This window comes from Conger conger, chromosome 1, assembly GCF_963514075.1.
Source record: "Conger conger chromosome 1, fConCon1.1, whole genome shotgun sequence".
NCBI classification, from domain to species: domain Eukaryota; kingdom Metazoa; phylum Chordata; class Actinopteri; order Anguilliformes; family Congridae; genus Conger; species Conger conger.
In genome coordinates this window covers 57,317,299-57,342,947 of record NC_083760.1, presented here as the reverse complement: position 1 = coordinate 57,342,947, position 25,649 = coordinate 57,317,299, and the positions used below count along the sequence as shown (strand labels likewise).

The following is a 25,649-nucleotide window of genomic DNA, read 5'->3' as shown; positions in this document are numbered from 1 at the left end:
AAAGTAATAAAACATCTGTAAAACATCGATTTTGCAGATTGCAAACTAAATGCATAGCTAATGAGAGAATAAATCATTTTTGATTAATTAACCCCGAAATTGGAGCATTTGAATAACCACTGGGGAGATGACAGCACGAGAGGTCTGAGGGTGTGATTGGTCGGACGTATCGGACGGGGTCCCTCTTGGTTTGTGGTCCAGTGCCTGTGCAGAGGAAAGGCTTTCCTGCAGGATGGCAACAAGGCCTCGGCCTACAGGCTTCTGGGCCGCTAGGCCTCTGTGTGGCTTCGCAAAGTGAATTGCAAACCTGTAGATTCAACTGGTGAATTACTGTATTATTCATATGCCTGGCACGGTTTCCCGAGAACATCCTGTTCGCGGTAATGTCCTGAATCTTGTCTGTAGAGTAGAGCTATCCTTCTTTTTAGATATGTATTTTGTTCTATCCACCAGCACCTGGGAGAGGCCTCTATCTCTCAAGCACCCTCTGGCACAGACCTGCCAAAAGCCCCAAAACTACTTCTGCACTATTTATCTTGCCATCCAAATGCAACAGAACATTCTAGAGGCCACAGAGTGAACTATAGTTGTGTACATGGTTCCATTGCTGTGTGTTTTTATGTGTGGTTTGCTTTTACTCCATAGAAGACCATTAATTACAACCATTCCATTGAGTTCAGCTTATTAGCCCGAGGCCTGGGAATAATTGCGAGATCTTGTGTTTTTTATATTCGGAGACAGTAAAGCAATATTCTGCAGGTAACACGTGGCCATCGGCTTCTGGAGACAGGCTTTTCAGACCACTAGAAAGGCATACTGGGATGCAATGCAAGAAAACATCACACTCAATAACCAACGCAACAGTGGGTCATTGTGATGCGGTTCAGCACCACAAGATAGATTTATGGCCACGCTCTCAGTTCCCAGAATGCAATGACATTCTGACATCACCTCATTAATCTACTGTCACTGACTAATCTGTTAAAAAAGATGCAGTTTATTGAATTTATTCTTTGTCATGCTAAAATGCTAAGAAAGCTTCCCTTTCATCGACACTTATGGTTTATATTGAATGAATTTGTGTTTTTGTTCGCTTTTCACATCATTTGTGTCCTTTTACTGATATGCTGTTCTTGTCTTAATATTTCCAAATAATACAACGAAACGATTAACAGGGTCCAGGAGAATGAGCTTTGTCCTGTTGAAGTGGCTTTATGGAGGTTTAAAACATAGAGCCATCACTGTCAACATTCTTGATCTCCATTTTGGTTTTTCCAACAGCAAGACAGCGAGCACAATGTTACAGTATTCTAAAAAGAGATTTCTGTCTTAATATGCTTTGAAATTCCTTGCATGTTTCAAATACCTTCAGTTGATACTGTCCATGATGGAATCACACATACCTTCTGTCTTAGAATGTCCAAAAATGCATATTTGCATTACTCTAAGATTTCATTGTTTACAGGTGGCCACATTTACAGTACTAGCAGAAATACGGCAGCATATGAATCTTATTTGATATCAATTCAATAAAATTGGTCTACATAGCAGAAAACAATATACCTTTGAGGCTGAATTAGATATCTCTCACAAAAACAAACCAAAAAATGATGGAGGGTGCATTCATTTTTCAGAACACAGATATTTGGTTATTGCATAGTTCCTCTGATGTGTTGCTTGACGACTACAAGATACTGTTATCCTACTGCAAAGCATTTTACTTCTGTCATACAATTGAACAAAGGTGGCCTGAAAACTGTGCTGTTGCCAAATTTAATCTTTCAGTGACAAATTAAAGTATGCTGGTGTCCACCAAAAGTGTGTATTTCCATGGTCAGGAAACACGTCACTGTCAGACCAATGCTTACAATTCTATTAATATTCCATTCCATCAAATCTTTTTAAGAACAAAGAACATTACGTACATATTGAATCTGGACCGCTGATTAGTCCAGTTTTTCAGCGGCGTGCAAAGACTTAAAACAATCAAACCTGGTAACAGCAGGAGTACTGACAGCTGGGCAGACAAATCATTTCTACCACATGTTATGAATCAATAAAGCAGCTTGAAAAAAAGAGAAAGGGTGTCTTGCACTTTTAACCTTTGATCGAAGCAGTTACAGTGTGTGGTCACCGTGACGGAAACCACCTGGGACCGACTCTCGCGGCTACGGAAGGCCGAAAGCCGGGGAGTGCGTGATGAAATGCTTGTGTCCTCCGCGGTAATACTGCGGCCCTCCAGTCGCCCTGCGTGGAAAGCAGACACACGGCAAACATTACCAAGATGAGAAAAGTCGGCCGGGCGGGCTCGCCGGCTGGTTTCCTCTTGTCCTCTTAGCTCTATTGATCATACCACGGAGAGAGGCCATAAATTACAGTAGATCATTTCAGAAAAGTGAGAGAGAGAGAGAGAGAGAGAGAGAATATTCACACAGAGTGACCTGGGAACAGAGGTTAATCTAATGAGCTTTAGTACATGGGCCTTGTCTCTGCAATCAACCATAAATCATCCTGACCTGAATCATGCGGTGGTTTTGCCTAGCTGAACAAGCATTTGACACTGCCCAGCATGAATATGTGTCTCGGTATGTACAGTATGGTGATAACAATCCATCACCTGCTTGGATATACACTCAGTGAGCACTTTATTAGGTATTTATTAGACTTATTTTTTAGGCTTATTTGTCTTCTGCTGATGTAGCCTAACCACTTAAGAGGTTTGATGCGGTGTCTATTCAGAGATGCTCTTCTGCATACCACTGTTGTAATGTGTGGATATTTGTGTTACTGTCACCTTCCTGTCACCTTTGACCAGTCTGGCCTTCTCCTCTAACCTCTCTCATTAACAAGGCATTTCCGTCCGCAGAACTGCCACTCACTGGATGTTTTTTGTTTTTCGCACCTTTCTGAGTAAACTGTAATGACTGTTGTGTGTAAAAATTCCAGAGAGCAGTTACAGAAGTACCAAAACCAGCCTGTCTGGCACTACCAATCATGCCATAATCAACCTAATTTTACTGATGAATGCAGTACGTTGAAGTGTTTGAAACTTTAACCCTATTATAAATGCGAATGCTTGCAGGTTGGGTATGAGTGTAATTAATTATTATTATTATTGTTATTATTCTTCTTATTATTATTCTTCTTCTTCTTCTTATTATTATTATTATTATTAAAGAAAAACAGTAGCCAATTTATTTGTATAATATTTGTATGACACTCAAGCAATATGGAACAAGAACGTATCCTGCCGAAGTCAGAAACAAAATTTTCACACCCACCAAAAACCTTTCAGTAACAGGTTACTCACCTAAACAAGTGGTTTCAACAAGTGGACTCCAGATTCTACACTGACCACATTAATGAGTATTGCATTTCTCACCCTCCTGAATTATTATTATAGTCTTATAGAATTAAAAGGTTTTTCAAACAATTGCTTTATGTGAATAGCACCTTATCCAACAAATTGTCAAAATGACCTTTGGTAAGCACTTATAGTAGGTGGCTTTTGAAAAGTTTGATAAATAAATGTAATGCATTGTTTAATTTGACTGGTATACTACAGTATATCAAAGCAAAGTATATGATATATTCAAACATTCATACAATTATACAGTATATACCGTTTGCTCATATTTTCTTGTGACCCACCTCAAGCCCTTTCCTACCGGTGGGTCCTAACCTTCAGCTTGTGAACAACTGCGGAGGCTACAGTGCCAAGCTTCTGCATATCTGCAATCCCAGCAGCCACTGAACAACATGCGTCAGACAAAATGCCATTCTCCCACACCGCACTCCTAACCTTTAAGAGTCATAAGACAAGATGCAAATGCCAAAAGATTTTACGCACCGTTAAAAAAAGCTTTTTTTGACCTAATTGAAAAAGTGATGCATTCTTTCATAAAATTTGCCCCCTGCCCCCGTCCTCCATGATGAATTCTGTCAGTGATTCAGCTATTCCCATGACGACCAGGCACCATGCCATGACTTTGAAAGGTTGTGCTTGGGGATAAAAAGCAGTGGTTAGCATTGTCCGGATCGCACCAAGATCTCACTCAGAAGTGGAGGATTTTTCAGGAGCACTTCCACAGTGCGGCTAGATCCAAATGGTGGTTGAAAAATGAAAAATAGTAAACAAATCAGTATGCTTGAAATATATATTTTTAAATGTAGTGAGATGTTTCTCAAGTGAAAAACAAATGCATGCTGTGATTACCACAATGAAATCTCGTCTTAAGTCTACTGTTTTCATAACAATATTTTTTTACTTAACAAAAATAAACAATGTGCTGTACACATGTATCTATTTAAGTAACAGTGTGTATTGAATGGGTATTTGACTTTATGTGATTAAAAAAAAGATTCTTTCAGATTTGTTTTTATTTAAAAAAAATTTTGATTGATCCAAACAGTTATGAAAGATATTTTAGCATTTTTGACCCATGTTCCAAATTGTGTGAGGAATTGAAAGCACACGGTTGTAAAGCTTGTTTGGTGTTTTTATTATTCCATTCATTCATATTTTATTTTGCTTTGAGTGGCAAAATCTTAACAGGCCAAGTGAATATTATTATTATAAATATTAAAAGAAAATGCAACTGTATTCAACATTAAAACAGATGCTGTTTTACTCAGGAAGTCCTGATTAGTTAATGCTAAATTCCATAAAAGTTGAATTTAAAATTCCATAAAACACGTAAACAAAGTTTGCTATGCATAGGGCATACAAGTCATAGCTTAACCTTTGTTGCCATGCACTTTACATTACATTTACATTTGTTGCTTTATGAGAACATTTGGCATCTTCAAAGACCGAGCCGTTTTCTTTGGTGAGACTCACTAGTTCACTCCAACTATAGACCTTCTAAAATGGTTGCAACTGCTCAGACACATCCTTCTGAGTTTGTGCAACACACTGGAGCCAGAACTCATCCAGAGATCCACACACCGTTCCTGTCCAATTCCAGAACATATTCAGGTGCTTTCCGTCGTCAGCTTCTTGCAGACTGGCACAGGACAGTGAAAATATATCGCTGTCAAACCATACCACATTTTACAGTGGCTCTGTTCGTCTTTATTCCAGTCATATGTAGCGTATACATAGTTTATGTAGCCTGCATAAACAAAAGTATGCTAATTAGTAACCGACTATGTTTAGATGTTAGTTTGGCACATAGAAATTGGAAACTTATCAGAAGCCTCAACAGCAATGGTGACAGTAATCCAAATAGCATATTTTTCAATGTTGTCTTTATACAGCCAGTTCTGTGGGTCATAGCTATAGCTCTTCCACCAGCTTTCCTCATCATTTTTGAACAGAATAAAGAATGAACAATTGTTAGCGCCTAAATACATTTTACATTTACATTATTTGAATGTTCACATTTAAATGTTACAAAGTAGCTGTAGCACACACAGTCATATAATAATTCAGATCACGTGAAGGACACACAGCATGCGAAATGTTTTCATTATTTTGTGGTGTTTTAAATTATTTGTAGTCCTTATAAAGTATTTTAGGGGTGTCAATTTATGCTAATCTTAAATTATGTGCATGCACTTCTAGTTTACGTTTGGAATTTATCAACATATGCACATGGGTACGAAAAAAAGGTGTGTCTACACGTTTTTGATTTATCCAGTAGAATTGATTAGTTTGGTTCCGATCACACATACATTTACACAGGGATTTACAAAAATATAGATAAATGAGGCCCATAAACATTAATAGTCTTTATTAAAATATATAAGTAGTTTCGACCAAAATAAACAGTACAAACTGAACATAATATTAAATTAATATATAAATATATAATAATATATAATAAAATAAATAAAAATCATCAGAACCTCCGGAGGCATACTGTTGCTGTAAAACCTGATGTGTAATTATTTTTCTTACTTTGAATGTTGTAACCTCAAAAAGCATCAGAAAAACTATGGAGGTACAGGTGATGATGTTCCTGTTTTACAGGAGGAGCCAGTGCAGAGTGTACCAGTCTTCTAGAGGTTTCCTCAGGAACAGGAAGTGTTAGTGAGGGTTTTTTGCTTGTGAGAGGAAGCCCGGCTATAGCTCCTTCCCTCTCCTCCAAATCAAAGCCAAGTAACACAAATCTGTCCCCAGACACCTCTTAGCAGTCTCGGACCTCCTCCTCACAGTGCCAATACAGCCCTTTCCCTTCCACCCCTGCAACGCCACAGGCACCCCACATACATACACACACACACACACACACAGAAACACACACGGACACAGTACAAATGCAGGAACATTCACACACACAAAAACGCACACACACACACACAAACATGGACACATAATACAGAGAGAACAGACATTGACACAAGCATACACGTGTTGAACACGCTGTAAATGTAACACAGATGCTGCCCTACAACGGTTCACTGGCCTTATGGTTCAAAGTTCTCCCCTCAGCTAGAGTGATTAGGAGATCTGTCCCCAGCTGCCTTTACCCAACACCTTGCAGCCAGTACCTACTGGCACCACATTTGGCACTCAGCGTTAACACACATGCTTCAATGCTAAGAGCTGTGTGATACAGACGAGTACCCTATCTGTCTGGTGTTTGTGTATCCAACCATACAAGGTATACAGGTCCTTAATGTTCTGGAATCATAGAAGTGAGTGATTGTGTGTGAGTGTGTGTGTGGGTGTCTGTGCACACACATGTGTGGGTGCGTGTGTGTGTGTGCGTGCGACAGATACCACAGCTGATGTCCTCCAGCGTGAGAATGATTTACAAGACAGGCGCAGAGCCATTGTTCCTCTTTACACATTCCAGAAGCTTCTGTCCATGCTCATGAGGATGGGATGTATGTGCGGGCACAAGCTCATGTTTTTCCTTTTGTCTCCCATTTGCATTTAAACAAAAGTAAATGGTTTGTTTCAAAGTGAAAAACAACTACTGCAAGCTCTGTAAGATATTATATGTTACACCAGTAGCAAAAGACATGGATTCTGTCTTTAGCATTCTGGAAAAAAGATGGGGAGTCAAGTTTATTCTGTTCTTCTGCCATGCTCACACTGTAGTCAATACCTATGTGCCATTCACCTGGATAATGCAGACTGGCAGCCTTTTCAGTCTTCCCCCACCACTTTCATATAGAGAGACAGAGAGAGCAAGAGAAATTAAAGACAAAAACAAAAAAACAACAACTTTTATGTATTTATTGAATCATTTGATAACAATTATTGTTTGTTATACCACGGTCTTGGTGAATACTTGATTCTGATTGGATGCCAGGTGGTAGTTATTTTTGCGTAATCATTCAACGTTGTGCAGGTAATCCCGTTTAAACCAGATCACCGTTCTAAATGAATACACTGCCAGCATTTTGTCAAGGAGAGACCAAAAGCCAGCAGTGTGCAATCAGTTAAAGTGATACGATTGATACGACTGCTAACGTTACTGTTACTAGCTATTATGTGGTGTATGTTGAAATGGTTGTTTATAAACGGACAACTCTCAATTAGGTATAATCTTTTCCATTAGTGACTAGCTATCATCACCACAAAACAGAGAAGCTGGTTATGTTGACTAAATTCTGTTATATAGTTGTGTAATGTGTATCCCAAGACGATTTTGTTTTTTTGAAAATCCTTTCTGTGGAAATTGCACATAGGCAGTTATAGCACAAAGTTGTAAGGTGTACGTGGACCAGGAATTACAAATATGAAGTGGCAAATAAGAAACCAATTTAAGCCTTGTTTAAAACCTTTGATTTAACCAAGATAAAAAATAATGAAAACCAGCCTTAGCGATCGGCCTAGCTTCTCTATTTTGATCAGAACTTACCCAACATATATACAAATACCATATACGACGTACCATAGCAACATGCTGAAACATGCTTTAATGGCCTGAAGTAGGTAGTGCCAAAAAAACATTGACGACCCCAACTTCTATTTTTATCTTTGGTAAAGGACCATGGTATAAGCGGAATAATCCACTGCAAGATGGTCATTACATGGTTTTAACGCACTGCGCTGGTGGTTCTTTGCCTCCGTATCGTGCATTAGAACCGTGTAATGACCACCTCGTCATGGATTATTCCTTATGTACTAGCCATTCCTCAGGAAGAGGAACCTTCAATGTCCAATAATTTTAAACCAGTTAAATAAATATTATTACCACTGTGCCCACATTGTGTTTTAATGAATAGACATTAAATTAATGGACATTATTATTATATATTACTGGAGATATGTACTATATATGATTTTTCTAACCATGGTGACAGAATCCATTTTCTAAAAAAAGTTATATATTAGTGGAGCTGTTGAAGGCATATGTACAGAATATGATCACATTTTAATTCAAGTCCAAATATTTTATTTGTTATGCCACTTACAATGTTATGTGGCAAGTTTAGATCTTCTAAAACAACATACACCATTCTAAAACATACAAAATAAGACATTAATTTATGATATGTCTCATAATAAATCTGTAATATTTGATCAAAGTTACATGAAGAGGAATGAGACTCATTCAAATTTGTTTGTCTTTTGTGTGTGTGTGCATGCATTTGTGGAAGTATGTGTACGTGTGTTTGTGTGTGTGTGTGTGTGTGTGTGTGTGTGTGTGTGTGTGTGTGTGTGTGTGTGTGTGGATGCATTTGACTTTGAGTTAAAAAAAAATCCAGGTCAGGGGCTAATGGGAATACAAATAACTGTATATATTGTGAGCCTGTTTGAATTTATTTTGTTTTATTTATTTTTTCATTAAGTAGCTCTTTAGGGGTTTAAAGAGGTGACCAGCTCAATCTTATGGGGGAACTATACCCACTGTACCAAATGCAGCGTATACCAAAGATGCATTTTAAACTTCTAATCCAATGTGCTTCAGTTGCTATGAACAAATAACTGTACAATCTTTTGTTCTCTGGTGGATCATTCTGATGTGCTCTACACACTGCACTGCACGTCTCCGCTCATCTACATACTGAGTTCTGCTGTAAGACTAGTCTACAGTATATATTGAGTCATGCTGCTTGGTACTTTGTTTGTTTCTGGCTCATTGTTAAAAAACATCATTATATTTACCATAAGAAAAACTTCAACGGTTCTATTTCTCTCCCTCATAATTATGTTGTTGTTTGTGATGATAACAGTTAGAAAAGCACAGCATTTACCCTCTCCAGTGACATGCTCATTTCAAGGATTTCAAACAACAGTTACGATGGCAACACACTGTGCAGACAACACAAAGTCGAGGTTTCAACATCCTGTAAAACTTTGTCAATTGCTTTTCAGCATTGTGATATAATATTATACACATATATTATCTGCTTAAAGTATGGCAATAGCATGTTTTCAGTGGTATGGGGCACTCACCGCTCATGACAAATTCACCTTTTCACCGTCACATGATCACATACGTGCAGTAGTAGTAGTAGCGCATTGCCCTTGGACGACACAGGGTCTCCCTCCTGAAACCGAGATCTGTTGATTGCAATCCTGCGCCTGCTACCATAACAACGGCGTACTTACCGCTAAATAGCTGCATTTTGGCGAACGCCCGTAAAATATTTTGTGTAAAAAACCTGCCATGCTCTCTTCCCGGCCCCGAGAGCACATGACAATTAGACGTACTGTACAGGCGGAAGGTACTCACCTCACACCACGCCGCTCTAATTAGGACGCCGCCGTCCAGTCCCACATCTGACGGGCTCCACCTCGTCTGGCCCCTGTTGCCGTGGCATTTTTCTTTACAATCACAACAAGAAATACAAAAAAAAATGAATCATTCCAACACCAGTCTTGACGAACGGAGATACCGGGTAAAGTTTTCTGAGGTGATGATTCACACGCTTGCACACACATGCATGCACACACACACGGACACACACATGTACACGCACACACACACAGCCAGACACACACACGCAAAGGCATGCCAGCTGTAGGATGTTGCATTGTTTTTGTCTAATGTGTTCAATATGATCCATGTTTGCCCGTCTTTTAGCCAATCCCACTTGTTTTCAGGATCCAGAGAAGATCTACAACTAAGCCCCCCATATCACAGGAAATACATGCATTTTTTGCCACTACTTTGACTATTTGCAAGCACTTGTTTCTGATAGCTGGAGAAATAAAATGAATATGCCGCACTTCGATGTCATTGTTGTGAAGAAAATAACTATACAAAGCAATATTGCAACATAGCCTTCCATAGGTTTTGTTTAACAACAGTAAAATGTGTAAACCATACCAAACAGCCAACCACAGCTTCCTGTTAATACGACAATTTGAGTAAGGGGAGTGGTGATCCCATTTAGTTCACATTGGTCTCTTGTTTTCGGCTTGATGTGACAGTACAGGGAGATCACAACAGAAACATAATGGCATTTAATGCAATACAGACAGGCAGATAGATGCAGTACATACATGCATGCATACAGTATGTGGCTGCACTCACACACACACATACACACCCACACCCACAGATACACAAAAACACAGTTTCAACAAACCTGCACATGCAGAGAGAGAAAGAGAGAGCGAGAAAGAATGAGAGAGAGAGAGAGAGAGAGAGAGAGAGAGAGAGAGAGAACACATCTGAAGCGTCAGCATGGGCAGATGTTTTTGACCCTACTTTGGAAGATTTAATGATTATGTCAGAAATGCAACTACAATTACTTAAAAGACGTTTTCTTTAGTAATCTCTATTTGATCAAGAAACAGGGACTGTTTCAGGTAGTATTTATGTATTGTTATTTTCAAACCCTTTTTGTGCCTTACTGTAAGTTCTCATGAAGAAATACAAACCTATTCTGCAGGCTTTGAGACACCTCAGAAAGGAACCAACTGAAACGTCTTTCAAACGTCCGCTACTTCTCCTAAATTGGATGAAATGGAGAAAAGTTTGCCTGATCGATGTGGCAAGCTTCTGTACAGTGGAATTTGGAGGATAGGTCTTTAAGAAAAAAGCTTTGGCAAAAGAAAACAATGCTCAATTAAAAAGGGGGAAAAGGCATTGATTGATAAGGAAGGATTTTCAAACGGCGATCAGAGTCCTAGGAGAGGTCAGGTCCTGGTGACACAAATTCTTGAGCGAAATTGATGTTAATTGCTGTCTAGACGCTTTATTACCAGGACACAGAGGACCGACGGCATGCTATCTATTTTTCCTTCCCTTCTTTCAGATGCATAAAAGTTTGAGATGAGAAGAGTCTGTTTGTTTGTTTCTCTTTAAACCAAGGGGACTCAGAGAGATGAAATGCACGCAGAAGTGTGTGTGTGTGTTTTTTTTTCTTTTTTATTGGCTTCCATCTGTTTCAGTCTTTTCAAGCAGGCATCTGGAAGGCCGACCGTCTGGATGGACACTATTCACAATGGAGCCTGCCTCTCTACACCGAGCCTCTGTTTATTTGAAAAGGGGCACAACCCAGCTGTGTACAGGAACTTTATATCAGGAGGAATTTAGAATGCCCTCCAGACCCCCATGTTATAAGGTGGAGGGACATGTTGGTTTGAATTGACGGTGTAGTTATTAGCTATAAAAAAACACTCATTAGTGAGTAACTAATGAATACAGGTACTGCAACCATCATGTAAACAGAAATATATGAAAACATATTTTATGATTCATTTGTTTTATTATACATGTTGAAATATTAAATTTTGGGTAAGAAAAGGTGACAAAGGAGGAGGTATAAGGAAAGTAAGGTAAGTACTTCAGAACAGAACTACTGCAAGGGTACACAAGAGTTGTTCTTCAGAAGTACCTTTTCAGATAAAATCATTTTACTTTAAAAAGAATGAAGGACACATTCTGATAAAATACAAGTGTTAAAGGTGTCAACATTGTGGTCAGTACAGTACAGCCTTCATTTCAAATGATGACTTCAAAACACACAATAAGTAAGTACAATAGTCATGCCACTGGTTCTGAAATTACCTTTCAGAGATATGTGTGAATTATATCAAAACTATTGCATTGTCTTCACAATGCCTCGGAGTGCTGCCACTGGCACAGGCGTAATTCCTTCAGTTTATCCGCTCTCCCAAAAGACCGTCATGGAGGGATGAAAACTGTGAGGAGGAAAACTCAATGTATTGCCGTAACATGGAGCTATAGGCATGTTTTTATGCGCACTATCACCTTATTTAAACTACACTAATGACACTGCTGTATTCATAAAGTTGTGAAGCATGGTCCAAGTACGCAATAGAAAAGCAGAGAAACATTGCACCAATATGTTGGCAGGGCTCAATGTTCTGTTCTTTTTCACACTAAAGGCTGTAAGGGCTAAAAGTCTGAATTGTTGGGTACGCGTGCATATGCTTGTGTTTAGAGATAAACACGGTGTTAGTATGGACAGCATCCCTCTGAAATCCATGGATTAGAAGCCCGTTTTAAATGAAGAGAACTCTATTGAGACATATTGGCATTGTCCTTTATGCCCAACACATCTCCGAGGTTAGAAAAAAAGGACTCCGTGTCCGCATGTCACTTTTTAGTGGAAAATTACAGCTCTCTGTACAATCTCTCTGCTTGACTTCAGGCCCAAAGTACATTCCATCTGCAAATCACAATTATTTTCCTTATACTTTGGTTTAATTGGCTCCCCCACTGAGATTAAGAAGACACCACTCTATTCATAAATGTATCTCCGGCAGGAAATCATTAACTGATTTCATATGGAGGGGATGGGAGTATTGACATCATAATGATATCCAAACATTTTTGCTTTTTCTAAATGCTTCTATCGAGAGAACAATGCTAGATGGCCCCTTTCAGTGCACTCTGTGTGCATGTGAGTTGTTTGAGCAACATGGTGGCTTTTGAGCAACTGCAAATTCCTTGTTTATTCAACACATAAGAGGGGAGGCTTTAAGGACATTTAAGAGAACAGATTTATGACACCCACCAAGCCAAACAAAGGCTCGAAAAAAAGAACAACAACAAGAATGCAATTAGTTTATTTTTTACTTTTTTTATATTGTATTATGGACTTACAACCAAATGATGCTACCAGCGGTTGCTCTGAAACTTTTTCCAGATCAACCGACAAAGACAGACAACAAATGAAAAGCAATGTGTTTCCCATTTATGACATTAATGATATTCCTCGGACTATCTCAGAAATGAGCTTTCCTCATCTTACAAGCAGGAATCCGGGGAAAAGTCAGGAGATTCAGACAGTTTGCACAGATGGTGGCCACCCTCAGTCAACATTCTCATAAAACCCGGAGTTCGGAGACTCCTCTTTCTTTCCTTCTTCAATGTATGCAGACGGAGATAAAAGGTTGGAGTGTAAAAGTGTTTAAGTAGGCAGGGGCTGTAAAAGAAAAAGAATCGCTATTCACTGCTTGTGCAGTCCTTTCTGCCTTGTTGAACTTTATTAAATTCTGTCGCTCTCTCTCTCCCTTCTGGACCCCTTTGTCATCGGCTTCTCATGCATGGCACACAGTATTCCTGTCTCGGGTTGGAGGGGAAAGACGGGAAAAAATAATGTGGCTTTTATCATAGAAAAAAGTATCAGTTATGTCTTTTTAATCTGCGATACGAGGACTCAAATGAAGGGGTATCTACGGTGGGAGAACCGCGGAACAATTACAGGCTGCAGAAAACTCCAGAAGAATTTAAGGAAAATGAAAAACATCTGCGGAAGTGGGCCGCAGTGAAATTCTAAATAATATTTATGGATTTTCCCTGTCAACGTGGGCCACTCTTTCACCGTAAACAGTTTTCACTGAGGTGGCTAATGAACCAGAACGTGTCGTAATGAATTAAGGTGCGGCAAAACATCACCTCCCTCTTAGGTGACACGGCTGACATTTAATAATCATTGTGAAATATGGTTAGCCGCAGGGGTCAATATCAACACATTTGTATTTCATATAAATCAATTACCGAGTCAATATAAAATGGCATAACGTTTAATCATGGACTCTGCTTACAAGGAACTGCAGTGTTCAGACGATTCTTATGGCCTGACCTGTCTTCTAGTCAGCCTCCTTTTGTCAATCGCTGTGACAGGGGACCCAGAAATTGAATTAAGACAGCTTAATCATAGAAACAGGCTTGCTGTACAGCAAGTCATTTTCTGTTCCAGCAAAGCCAGAAGGCTGTGACCATTCACAGTTATTTGCATTTTTCACCTTTCCTTTTTGTATCTGTGCAATCAGGACTTCCACTCTCTGATCACTTTATTAGGTAGACCTGTACATCAGCTTGTCAATGCTAATATTTAATCGGCCAATCATGTGGCAGCAACTAAATGTATGCAGACGTGGTCAAGAGGTTCAGCGGTTTTTCAGACCAAATATCAAAATGGGGAAGAAATGTGATTTAAGTCAATTTGAACGTGGAATGATTGTTGGTGCCAAACGGGGTGGTTTGAATAGCTCAGAAACTGCTGATCTCCTTGGATTTTAACACACAACAGTCTCTAGATTTTGCAGAGAATGGTGAGAAAAACAAAAGACCCAGTGAGCAGCAGTTCTGCGGGCAGAAATGCCTTATTAATGAGAGAGGTCGGTGGAGAAGGGCCAGACTGGTTAAAGCTGACAGGAAGGTGACAGTAACGCAAATAACCGTACATTACAACAATGGTATGCAGGAGAGCATCTCTGCACACACAACACATCAAACCTCTAAGTGAATAGGCTACAGCAGCAGAAGACCAATACATCTAAAAAATAAGTCTAATAAATACCTAATAAAGTGCTCACTGAGTGTATGTGAATGTAAATATGATTATATAAATGTAACATTATTATTGTGCGTTTTCAAGATATCAAAATTGGCGTAGGAGAGATGACAGCCACAAAGGCCCTACTTCACGGCATAAATGAACCCTATACTGTAAATCCACCTCAGTTCCACATGATTATTTTCATTGTTTTCATTTTTGGGGGATTTTATTTTTCCTACCCAAGAGCCATTAAAAGTTTTTTTTTGGCGTAGCAGTCGTCTGTGATCTCAGCCCAGAAGCATGTTAGTGATTTCAGAGAGCCCAAGCATTTCAGAGAAGGTCTCCTCAGGAAAATCATTGGCTTTTACAAGAACAGACACTTCAATGTCTCTCTGCCCTCCATACTGAAATGTAGCTCTTCTCTAGGCTATATAAAGATGAATGGATAGATGGAAATAAAAATGGATAACACCCTGCCTTTTGAGATCTGAAGCTGTTTCAATTTTCATATGTTTGCAAGTAAGCTCAAATCCTGGCTAAAGGCTAATCAGTGTTGTAACCACTAATAATATCTGGGCTGTTTGATCCTCAATCTAAACCCCCCCTCCCCAACAAATCCCCTTCACACACACTCCCTCCCACATACATACAAATTCATACACACATACTGCGTATGCACACGTAAGTCTAAATTGTGTATTCACCTTTCTAGTTATCAATGAAGATATTTTCTCAGTTGTATTACTTTGGTCCTTTTTTCATCGTTTGTGGAGCTAACTGTCCAACAATGTTTGGAAGCTTTTTTTGTGTTAACTGGGCATGGTACATGTCAATTTAATCAATAAATAATATATTAACAAGCATTATTTCAGATAGACATATATAATTTTATATTCAAACTTCTTTAATACAAACTATTAATGAGACTTTCTCATTTGTGAATAATTTTAGGTGTGAAATGATATCTTGTAAAAGTAAAATAAGGTGAAATGAGGTAGCTTGCTTATTATTGTAAAATGTAAACATAGTTTCGAAGAACTATAGGTATATTGAAGTGTCTTACCTCTCCAGGTATAGATGCACCATGGCTGACACCATGACACCATGACAATTGTACAGGAAATCCTATTTTTGTCATATATGCTATCTTATTTGAGGATATTTGCTAGTCGTGTGGTAATTTCTGGCTTACTTTTGTTGTCATGCAGTCTCCAAATAAGAAAACACACCTTGATTTCATATCGGAGATACAGTATATTTTGATAGTGCGGGCGAAAAACAAATCACATATCGTGTAAAGAAGAGCTGACAGTCACAATCACTTCCTCAGTGAGATTAGGTCTTTATCTCCCTCTCTGAAAAAAAAGAAAAAAGAAAAATGGTTTCTGAAACAGATTCTTACGTGCCATTCTCAAAGGAAGTTTCAGACGCTCTTGATGTCAGACAAACAAATAAACAAAAGAAAGAGCAGGGAAGCGACACCTGACCTTTGTTCAAAGCATAGGTCTAATCTGTTACCACTTTTCTTAATTAGAAAGATTTTAATGCACATGGTGTTAATGAGAAACAGCCTGCGGGTGCTAATTAAAAGTGTTAGGTAACTATTTGTTGTGTTTTCTTTAACTCAGTCGGCTTCTGCTTCTTAGAGTTAAAGCAGCTTGGGTAAAATATCCGAAAGGTGGGAAAAAATAATATTGTGCAGCGAGATTGTTGTCTGCTACAATTCACAAAAAAGTATTGGAATGGGATCAGAGGGGAAAATCAGCTTGCTTCGATTAATTATTTTCATTTACGCAGTAAAAGCATTGCAGTGGGTTTGAATAGAAGCTTTGTCCTAATGTTGTGGGAGCTTCAATGCCCCACTGCTCTAAATAGGCTGTAGACACAGTCTTGACATATTCAAGTAATGGCAGTGATACTTGCTGACCGATCTCATGAAATGTTCAATACTGAAAAGCAATGATTGCATCCATTTCCCCAGCATTTTCTCATGTAACAGTTCTCCATTTGAGGGCGTCTTGGTTGCCGTATCAAATGGACAAGATGAACGATGATACACTCTGTTTGGATTACACTGCTGTGTTCATTTGAGATCCATGCAAAGGTACTCATAAATGGTTAAAACCTTCCATTGTATTCCGACACACAGTACATGGCAGGATCTGCTCTCTGTCAAATTTTTAACGGTTACCAAATTAAGCTAAGTCTGTCTTTGTCCACTTTAGGCAACATGTACACAAAGGCTACAATTAGCAGCTGTTTCACAGCAAGTACTACATTCTTTCTCTGTAGTACTTGCTCTGTATACCCTAAAGGTAATAACAATAAGGAATGATTTCCTCTTCCTTGTGTTTGGCCACTGTTTCAGAGTGTCTGTTGCTATGCCAGCTTTAATGAATCTACTAAATACAAGCCATTGTTTTTTAAACACCTATATAGTCTTTATAAATAAGAACTTGGAATAAACACAAAATAGTAGCACTTATGTTGTCAACTGGCTGATGGAGACCACAGACACAAAGGAGGAGACTAAAGAGAATGTAATAAAATGTTTTCTGGTCTAAAGGAATGTTAATAATTTGTGAGAAACAGTATTAATGTGGCCAATATTTAAACAGCAGAATGCAACAGACAATTTCAAGACATTTCTGAATATGACCAAAACAAATAACGTCCTGATGATAATAATAATAATGTGAAAAAATGATAAAAAATAACATAATGAAAATTCCAAGCAATTTTAGGCATAATGATAATAACTCCTTATTTAATTTAAGTGGTATAATATGGATGACTTTCAGATGAATGTAATTAACTGATTTGTGTCGAGAAAGCTAAATATGGGAATGTATAATTCACACCATATCAAATTAACAAAACTGTGTTTTCTCAGCTATTTATTAAATACATTGAAACAAAGAAGCATAAATTAAATACAAAATAAGTCTATTCACACATGCCATGGCAGCCTTGGTAAGTAATGTTACCTTTTGATAAACCAACCTAGTATTCCCTCACTCAAGTCCTGCTTCACATTTTTAAAAGCTTTACAATCCTGGAGTTTTGATTCCTTTTCAGTTTCTCTTGACCTACAATATTTTGTATCTGAGAAGTTTTGAAAGTGTATGTTGAGGGATGTTCAGACACACTAAATCTTTATTATTTTTTTCGACTTTTAACTGCCAAATTGAAGGATCGTGAATTGTGTGATCGTGTTTGCCTCATATTACATGAGCCTGTGAGATATTGAGAGAGGACACAGACACTGCAAGATATTGGGTAAAGAAGATTCACAAATTAACATCACATAAATCATATATAATGGCATTAATAGACTACACTTTAGAAATATTTCATATTTCCATGCTTATCGGAATGCTATTCCATCCTATTCCATCTATTCCATCCTATGTTTGTGCTTACAGTTACACTGTATAGTTAATCATTCAGTTAAAATGATCGCATCCCTCAATTGTACCTACAGTATATGGTAATTACAGTATGTATACCAGAATGACAACATAACTATCTACAAAGTAACTCTACTGATGAAAGTGATTTCTATTCTGAAAATTACATATTTTCTCAAATAACATTACATTAGCTAATTCATCGAAACACATGTATTACCTATTTGGCATTATGATGTTAGCCTGTGCCTTCGATGTGGGGTTTTGCTGTAAGTGGCTGGTGAGTGCCGTAGCCTCAGAGGCACACATGCAGAAGGCCGGTCCCACAGCCAGCCGCGGTGTACACTGTAATTGATGTGAATGGCCGGAGCTCCCGTGGGAACCGTGTGCACCAGACATGTGCGGTGGCACCGAGTCAAGTGCGCCCCCGGCTCCGTGTGACGAGTCGCAGACGGCCGCTGCCGCAGCTCGGGCCCCGCGTCGGCACGGAGACGTCATGGGAACACAGGAGACGCCGGGGCGGAGAGAGGGGGGGGGGGGGGGGGTTCGCTACCAAACTTCTTCATGCCGACAACGACGGCGTTCCGTCGCTGCATCGCCGGCGTGGCGGTTGGGCTGCCGGTGACCTACGCGTGCAGAAATCTGTGCATACAGCGTTTGATAATAGTTCCCACTGGCAATGACTCATGGCGATTAGATTTATGTATGTTATCAGGAGCTCCAGCACTACTTCAAACGGATTCTGCTGGGGAGGAAGCTGGCTTATCGGCCATTTTTCTTTAGGGTGGGGGGTGGTCTAGAATATCGCTGAGACGCAGAGCAGGGAAAACAGAGTTGGGCCTTCGTACAGAATACGAAGACTTGTGAAATCTAAAATGTCACATCTGTTCACAAACAGGATAATTCAAAATATCTTGAATCACATATTGAGAATGCGTAAGGCCTTTAGCCAGTTACCAGTGCTTTAGCCAGTAACCAGCCTCTCAATTCAACATGCTTGTGCATCATTACTGACTGGGGATTTTTTCAATTGCAAGACACAAAATCCTTTATTTTGCATTCCCATTAAACTCTAACATTTTTACCCGACCTAGGTCAACAGGTTCAGGGCCTACCAAAGAATGATGCACTGATTGTCGGCCAAACGTTAAGATGTTTGTCCCCGGAACTATTTGTGTTGATTTCCCACTCAAACAAAATGATAGCTGGGATACTCCATACCTGGGAGAAAAACAAGAGGTCTGTCGTAAAGCAAGTGTCTTTTTTTCCTCACTAGTATGACTCTCCTTTGCTTGAAGCTTTAAAAAACCAAGTCATCTGTTCCCCGCAGTCAGGAATGCCTCCTTTCTTGTCGTTTGCTTGAGAGGAAGTGATTTCATGCGCTCGGCAGAGTGAGCTAGACGTTGCTTTACAGGGCATTTCCAATGCAGCTGTCCTTCCAGATCCCGTCTGTGTTTCCGCCCGAACGGCGCTTAGAACACAAGGCTAAAACACTACCTCTGAGCTTAAATATGACGCACAAAGCTAGTAATTAAATAAATATGGTGAAATAATTTAACATAAATTAAAAAGCTTCTGGGTGGCTCACCCTGCTAAGGCATCCTGTTCTGGTGCCAACTGTAGCCGGAAATCCCATAGGGCAAAGCACAGCTGGCTCTGGCGCTACCCAGTTTCCACAGCCAGCTGGGGAAACAGCATCTCGCCATGCAGAAGCGTCTTCCTCAGACTCCTGTGTATGCCAGCCTGCCTTGCAAACTGTAGTGTGACAAGAGTAAGTGCTTGGCATAGCCTGACTTGGAAGACAGCACTGTAGATGCTGTAGTCTGTAGCTGCAGTAATGAGCACTGATGCTCCATTATGATTGTGAATAAAAATCAAGTTGTACACTATGTTTAAATGTATTCATTGGCCATATTCTTATATAATGAGGAAATTAAATCATGCTACAATACAATAAGGCTAGATGAACTTGTGTATAGATTCAGGAATTGACTGGAACGTAATTGGTAAGACAAAAAATATGATCTTTGTGTAATAGAATTTGCTTTATGGAAAACTGCAGTTTAAGGCAAATGTACAAGGAAACTTGATAGACCCATAAAAGGGAATCCATTTAAAAGATGCCTTTAAAAAGCCTATTATACTGCTGTGTGACTAAAATAAACAGTTAATCAGTTAATGATGCAACCCCCTTGTCATGAGCATTTCTCCACATTAATAGTGAACTGGTATGACCAGTTTGTGGTCAGCTTCTTTGGGATGCAAAAGATCACAGGCACAAATTAACAGCATTGACCTCAGACTGCTTTTTGAAGTTCAAAAGTCTCTCTAGCTCTCTTGTTTGACTGAAAGTGAATGTGTGTGTGTATGCAGATCATGTGTGCCAGTGTGTGTGTGTGTGTGCATGTACATACATCAATGTGTGTATGTACAATCAGTGCCACTTTAGATAGGTAGACCTATCTAGCACCGAAAAAGCCCCCTTTTGCAGTCAGAGCAGTACAGCAACTTTCCCCCTCATCATTGTAAAGCCAGTGAAAAAGCACAATATAAATGTGAGGAATTATTATTATTATTATTATTATTATTATATAACCCCTTCATGGAATGGATTGAACATGTAGCTAGAAACATTCCTTAGGGATTTTGGTCCATGCTAACTCGATAGCATCATGCAGGCTGATTTTTTGGCTACACATTCATGCTACAAATCTCCCTTTCCACCTTATCTCAAAGTGCTTGTTTGGATTGAAACCCTACCATCTGCATGTCACAGTAGAAATTGAGATTCATCAGCCAAAGCAACATTGTTCTAATCTTCAATTGTCGTGTTTTGTTGCTCACATGCCCACTGTAGCCTCATCTTCCTGTTCTTAGCTCACAAGAGTGGAGCCCAGCATGGCCTTCTGCTGCTATAGTCCATCTGCTTCTAGGTTCAACAGAAATGCCCATTCTATTTTACACCACTGTTGTAAAAACAAGCTGTTAGTTCAGCATTTGTGGCCTTTCTGTGAGCTTGAACAAGTCTGGCCATTCTCCTCTGACCTCCCTCGTTAATAAGGTGTTTTTGGCAACAGAACTGCTGCTCACTCAATGTTTTTTGTTTATTGTTTATTCTCTGTAAACTCTTGAGCAGGGCTGCCCAACTCTGTTCCTGGAGATCTAACTTCGTGTAGGTTTTTTCTTGGTGGTGTAATTTATTGTTGTACTGGTGTGACTAAAAAAGTTCAACTATAGTTGTAGTATAAGTTAACAAAAATGATTTGCTCTTTCATACTTCTTTCTCCCTGCAAATTAAGTGACTTGTGGGAATTCCTCCTACTTTTCAGTTCCTCAATTCAGAACAGTTCAGTTTTTTTATTTCTCCTTTATTTAACCAGGTGAGTCCCATTGAGATGGTCATCTCTTTTACAAGGGTCCCCTGGCCAAGGGAGGGGCAAGCAGAGATTACAGCATAAAATTCAATACAATACAAAAGCACAGCACAAATTACACATACAGTTCAATTTGCAATGGAATAATGTTCATTTCAACTTCCCTGTGCAGTTACCCAATACTGTAAATGTATTTCTAATCTTTGTCTAGGCAGTTTCCCAAACATTGACATCCCTCATTAATACGGTGTTTTTGGAGACTCCAAAAGGACACATGGAAACTAAAAGTGTTTGCACTTACCCCCCACCTGTCACCCTACCCCACCCATCGTCCTTCACCTCCCTCCACCAAGAAGGAGAAGGCTTCAAACTACCTATTTCCCCTGTCAGAAACATTACTAGAAAATGGAATATAAATGGAACAGTTGAAGTTGCGGCAAGGTTTAGAAGACAAAGAAAGATTTCAGATAGAATGGCCCGAGACCTGGTGAGAAATGCTCAGAAGAACCCACACATCACTGCAAAAGAGCTGCAAAAAAGAGTAGCTGATTCAGGTCCAGTTGTTCACAGGACAACAATACAACCTACTTTAAACAACAAAGACCTACATGGAACAGTTGCCAGAAAGAACAACCTCAACACAAAATTAAGTATGCAAAAGAATACTTTGAGAAGCCTGAACCAAAATTGAACTTTCTGGCCACCACCAAAGAAGGTCCGTTTCAAAAAAAAGCCTTTGTAGAGAAGAACACCTTGCCAACTGTGAAGCATGGAGGTGGATCCATTATGGTTTTTGGTCGTGTGGAAACTGGGGGCACAGGAAATATTGTGAGAGTGGAAGGAAGAATGGATTCCACCAAATACTAAGAGATAATAGAGGCTAATGTTCAAGGGTCAGTCCAGACAAGTTAAAGAGAGGTTCGGTATTCCAGCAAGACAATGATCCAAAGCATACCTCAAAGTCAACCATGAAGTACCTTTAAGAAAGATGGATGTAGGTTTTGGAATGGTCACTACAGTCCCCAGACTTGAATATAATTGAAAATCTGTTAAGAGATCTCAAACATCCCGTACATGCAAGGAGGCCGAAGAATATTTCTGAGATGTTCTGCCAGGAAGAATGGGGAAAATTTCCAAAAGTGAGAATTGAAAGACTTACAAAGTACTACCTGACCACTAACAGACAGGGTTCCCAAACTTTTGCACAGGGCCTTTTTCCTGTTTGCATATTTTGAAACTGTAAAAATGTTTAATACAAAGTAATCCTATGTTTAACGTTGTACCATTTGCTCAGACGAAAAAATGCTGCTTTGTTTTATGCAAGCCTAACAAACCATACACTGTTGGAAACGAATGCCATTAGCTAAAATGCTTTTTAGTTGTCAATTCAATAATATGTCCGTAGTCGGTTCTTTGACGAGTTGAAGTTATAGTGAATTTTCTTACACACAGATGGGGATAACGTATTTTCTCTGCAACTACGTTGTCGATACTGAGCTGTCATGCTCGTACGTGCTTTCAAATTATATATCCTATTGCCATCGTGATTGAAAATTGCACCCTGAAAAAAAGGAATGAATGCAAAAAAAAAAAACCCTCACCAGCCCACCCCTTAACCTAAGGGGTTAAATTTCTATATTGCACAAAATAAATAACAAGCGATTAATAGTACATAAAATAACCTTTTTATTTTCTGTAGGTTTCACACTCATGTTTTCTGTTTGTTCTGAAATTCTTACGACAATTTTTTTAAATCACTTTTATGCGTTTATGGGGTAAAAAGGAATACGCTTAATTGTGCTTATATAAGCTTAAATAAGCTTAACTGCATTGGATATTTTACAGATGGAGTTGTGATGATGGCAAATAGACAGGTTGTAATGTCTCTTGCGGGGAGGGAGGTGGTTGAGAACTACTGATATACAGTGGGCTCCAGAATTATTGGCACCCTTAATAAAAATGGAGAAAAAAGGCTGCATATAATAAATGAAATGGTTAATGATCTATATTTTATGTTCAAACATAAGGGAAAACTATATACATTTATTTAAATGTATTTCCTTTAATGTTTCTTATTTAATAATGCCAAGACACCGTGACAATTCTTTTCATGAAAGGTGATCTTTAGTGAATCTTAGTCAAAGTTCAGAGATGGTGGAACATTTCTGACGCCCAGTGTCAAAATATGCATAAATTAACTTAATTACATCTTTCATGAAATCACCTGATGAATTTAATTTTTTTTAGGGGAAAAGGTCTCTCATAAGACTTCCACTTCCAAAAAAATGGAAAACAAATGGTAGGGTTTCAAAATGAAAATAGATTAATGTTAATGATTAATGATTCTACACACTACATACTTTGAAGATTTCAAATATCAAATGATTTGGCAGTAGAATTATGAATTATGTTGAATTATGGTCATATAAAAATGCAACTTGGCACTTTTAAGTGATGGCCCCTTAAATCTTTAGAAGGCTCTTGCACAATTTTTTTTAAAGAAATGTCTTTTTGAGACAGAAAGGCCCAATAGCTTTAACAGAAAGGGTTAAATTATGTAGTCCTATCAACCATTGGGTTACAAGAAGAGCAGCTTTGCTTAAACTTAACCAACAGGAAGCATTAGTCTTTTAATTAATTTCTATTTGAACAGTTTTGTTTGTTTGATTTTGTTTAGTTTGTGTGACATGCTATATCAAGTGGGAATATCTTGGCTGTGAAATATTGTATGTTGTGTCAACCTGTCAAAGGCAGGTGCTGAACACTGTATCAGTGGCATGTGCTGTTGTTTGCTACATACACACTCAGTGTTGTGCTTACTTACATACTCAGCACTGCTGACCATGTAGCTTGACATTGCAATTGCCCACCATCCATGGTGACCATCGTTTTGTCTGTTCTTTTAATAACACAAATAGCTCATTAACATGTGGCTTTGCCAGCCATAAACCACAGACGTTCATGACTCCTTTGGTTAGCACCTCTCTGTTTATATTGTACTGTATTTGCAGTAGTGGTTCACAAGTATATTCCACATTGCTTTTCTTTTTTTTAAATATACAGACAGATAACATACTTTTTTTTACTGCTAGATATGGGCACCCCTTTGCTAATGTGTTGCCTTCGCATAGTAATACAGTGCTTCTTTATTCATTAACAGGGGTTAATAAAAATGTGTCAAAATTAATACTGGATCTGAGAAAGCAGAGGAAATCAGAACAAGGATTATGTGAGGAATGATAGCTCAGAACATGGTCAGTGCCATTTCCCACTTGTAACCTGGCATATGCAAAATGGACCGATCCTGCTTACTGATGGCGTGTCTTTCTCCACAGGTTCAGTTCCCTGAGCAAAATGTCTCGGTTTCAGTTCACCATCCGCTCTCAGATATGAGGTCCAGGCCATGAAATGTCTCAAAATGTAATATATCGCTCACATAATCTGCTGACATAATAGCATGAGCAGCAATCTGCACATGCTGCTTATTATGATGTACATCAAATATAATGGAAAGAGTCATCCCGGAGTAATATTTGTACAGGCTTACAAGAATATGTGTAAAATGTAATCAATTGCCGACTTCCATCGGGAGCCGCAATTGTATTAGTGACAAGGGCTTTTAAAAAATCTTCCACTTTAACGTGGTCAAATGCAGTTTGTAAGCAAATCACATCTATCTCCCTGTTTGGTACCTCATGGACGTGCCATTTCAAGGGTTCACAGAGTTCATGCTATATAGTGTAAGGACATTATTTCCCATTTCTTGAAAGCTAGGTCTTGGGCAATGCCACGTATTGTTGCAACTGATTTTTTTTGAAAGACCATAATACACTTAAAACCCTATGAGGAATGTGAGGCAACATTTAATTTGGTCGCTATGACATGGAAAAATCAGTGTCGTTACCGTGAAATAATTCCTGCATGATGTGCATTTCCTTTCATAAGACAAGATATATATAATTATGACACAATCTGCAGTTTTTGCAATGACACAACCTGCATAGAAAGCTCACTGTGACTAGGGCTTCATAACACTGATTCACAATGACATTTGAAAAGTAAGTGTTTCTGCATGAAGTATCACTATTTGACAAGCTCGCACATACTGTCATGGCACATCTTTCAACTAATACGTGATACAGTCATTTTCCCATGTCATGGCAAATCAGTGTTATGACACCCCTGTCATAGCGAGCCT

General features: G+C 38.9%; 1 long non-coding RNA gene across 2 annotated transcripts in view; it reads right to left on the bottom strand.

The window, feature by feature from the left end:
• Positions 1-1,412: 1,412 nt before the first annotated feature.
• Positions 1,413-25,649, bottom strand: part of LOC133120581 (uncharacterized) — a 58,480-nt gene continuing 34,243 nt past the window's right edge. For both annotated transcript variants that reach the window (XR_009707477.1, XR_009707506.1), the window contains exons 2-3: positions 9,639-9,730; positions 1,413-2,247 (exon numbers count right to left, since the gene is read on the bottom strand). This is a non-coding gene — a long non-coding RNA (uncharacterized LOC133120581). The remainder of the gene's footprint in view (positions 2,248-9,638; positions 9,731-25,649) is intronic.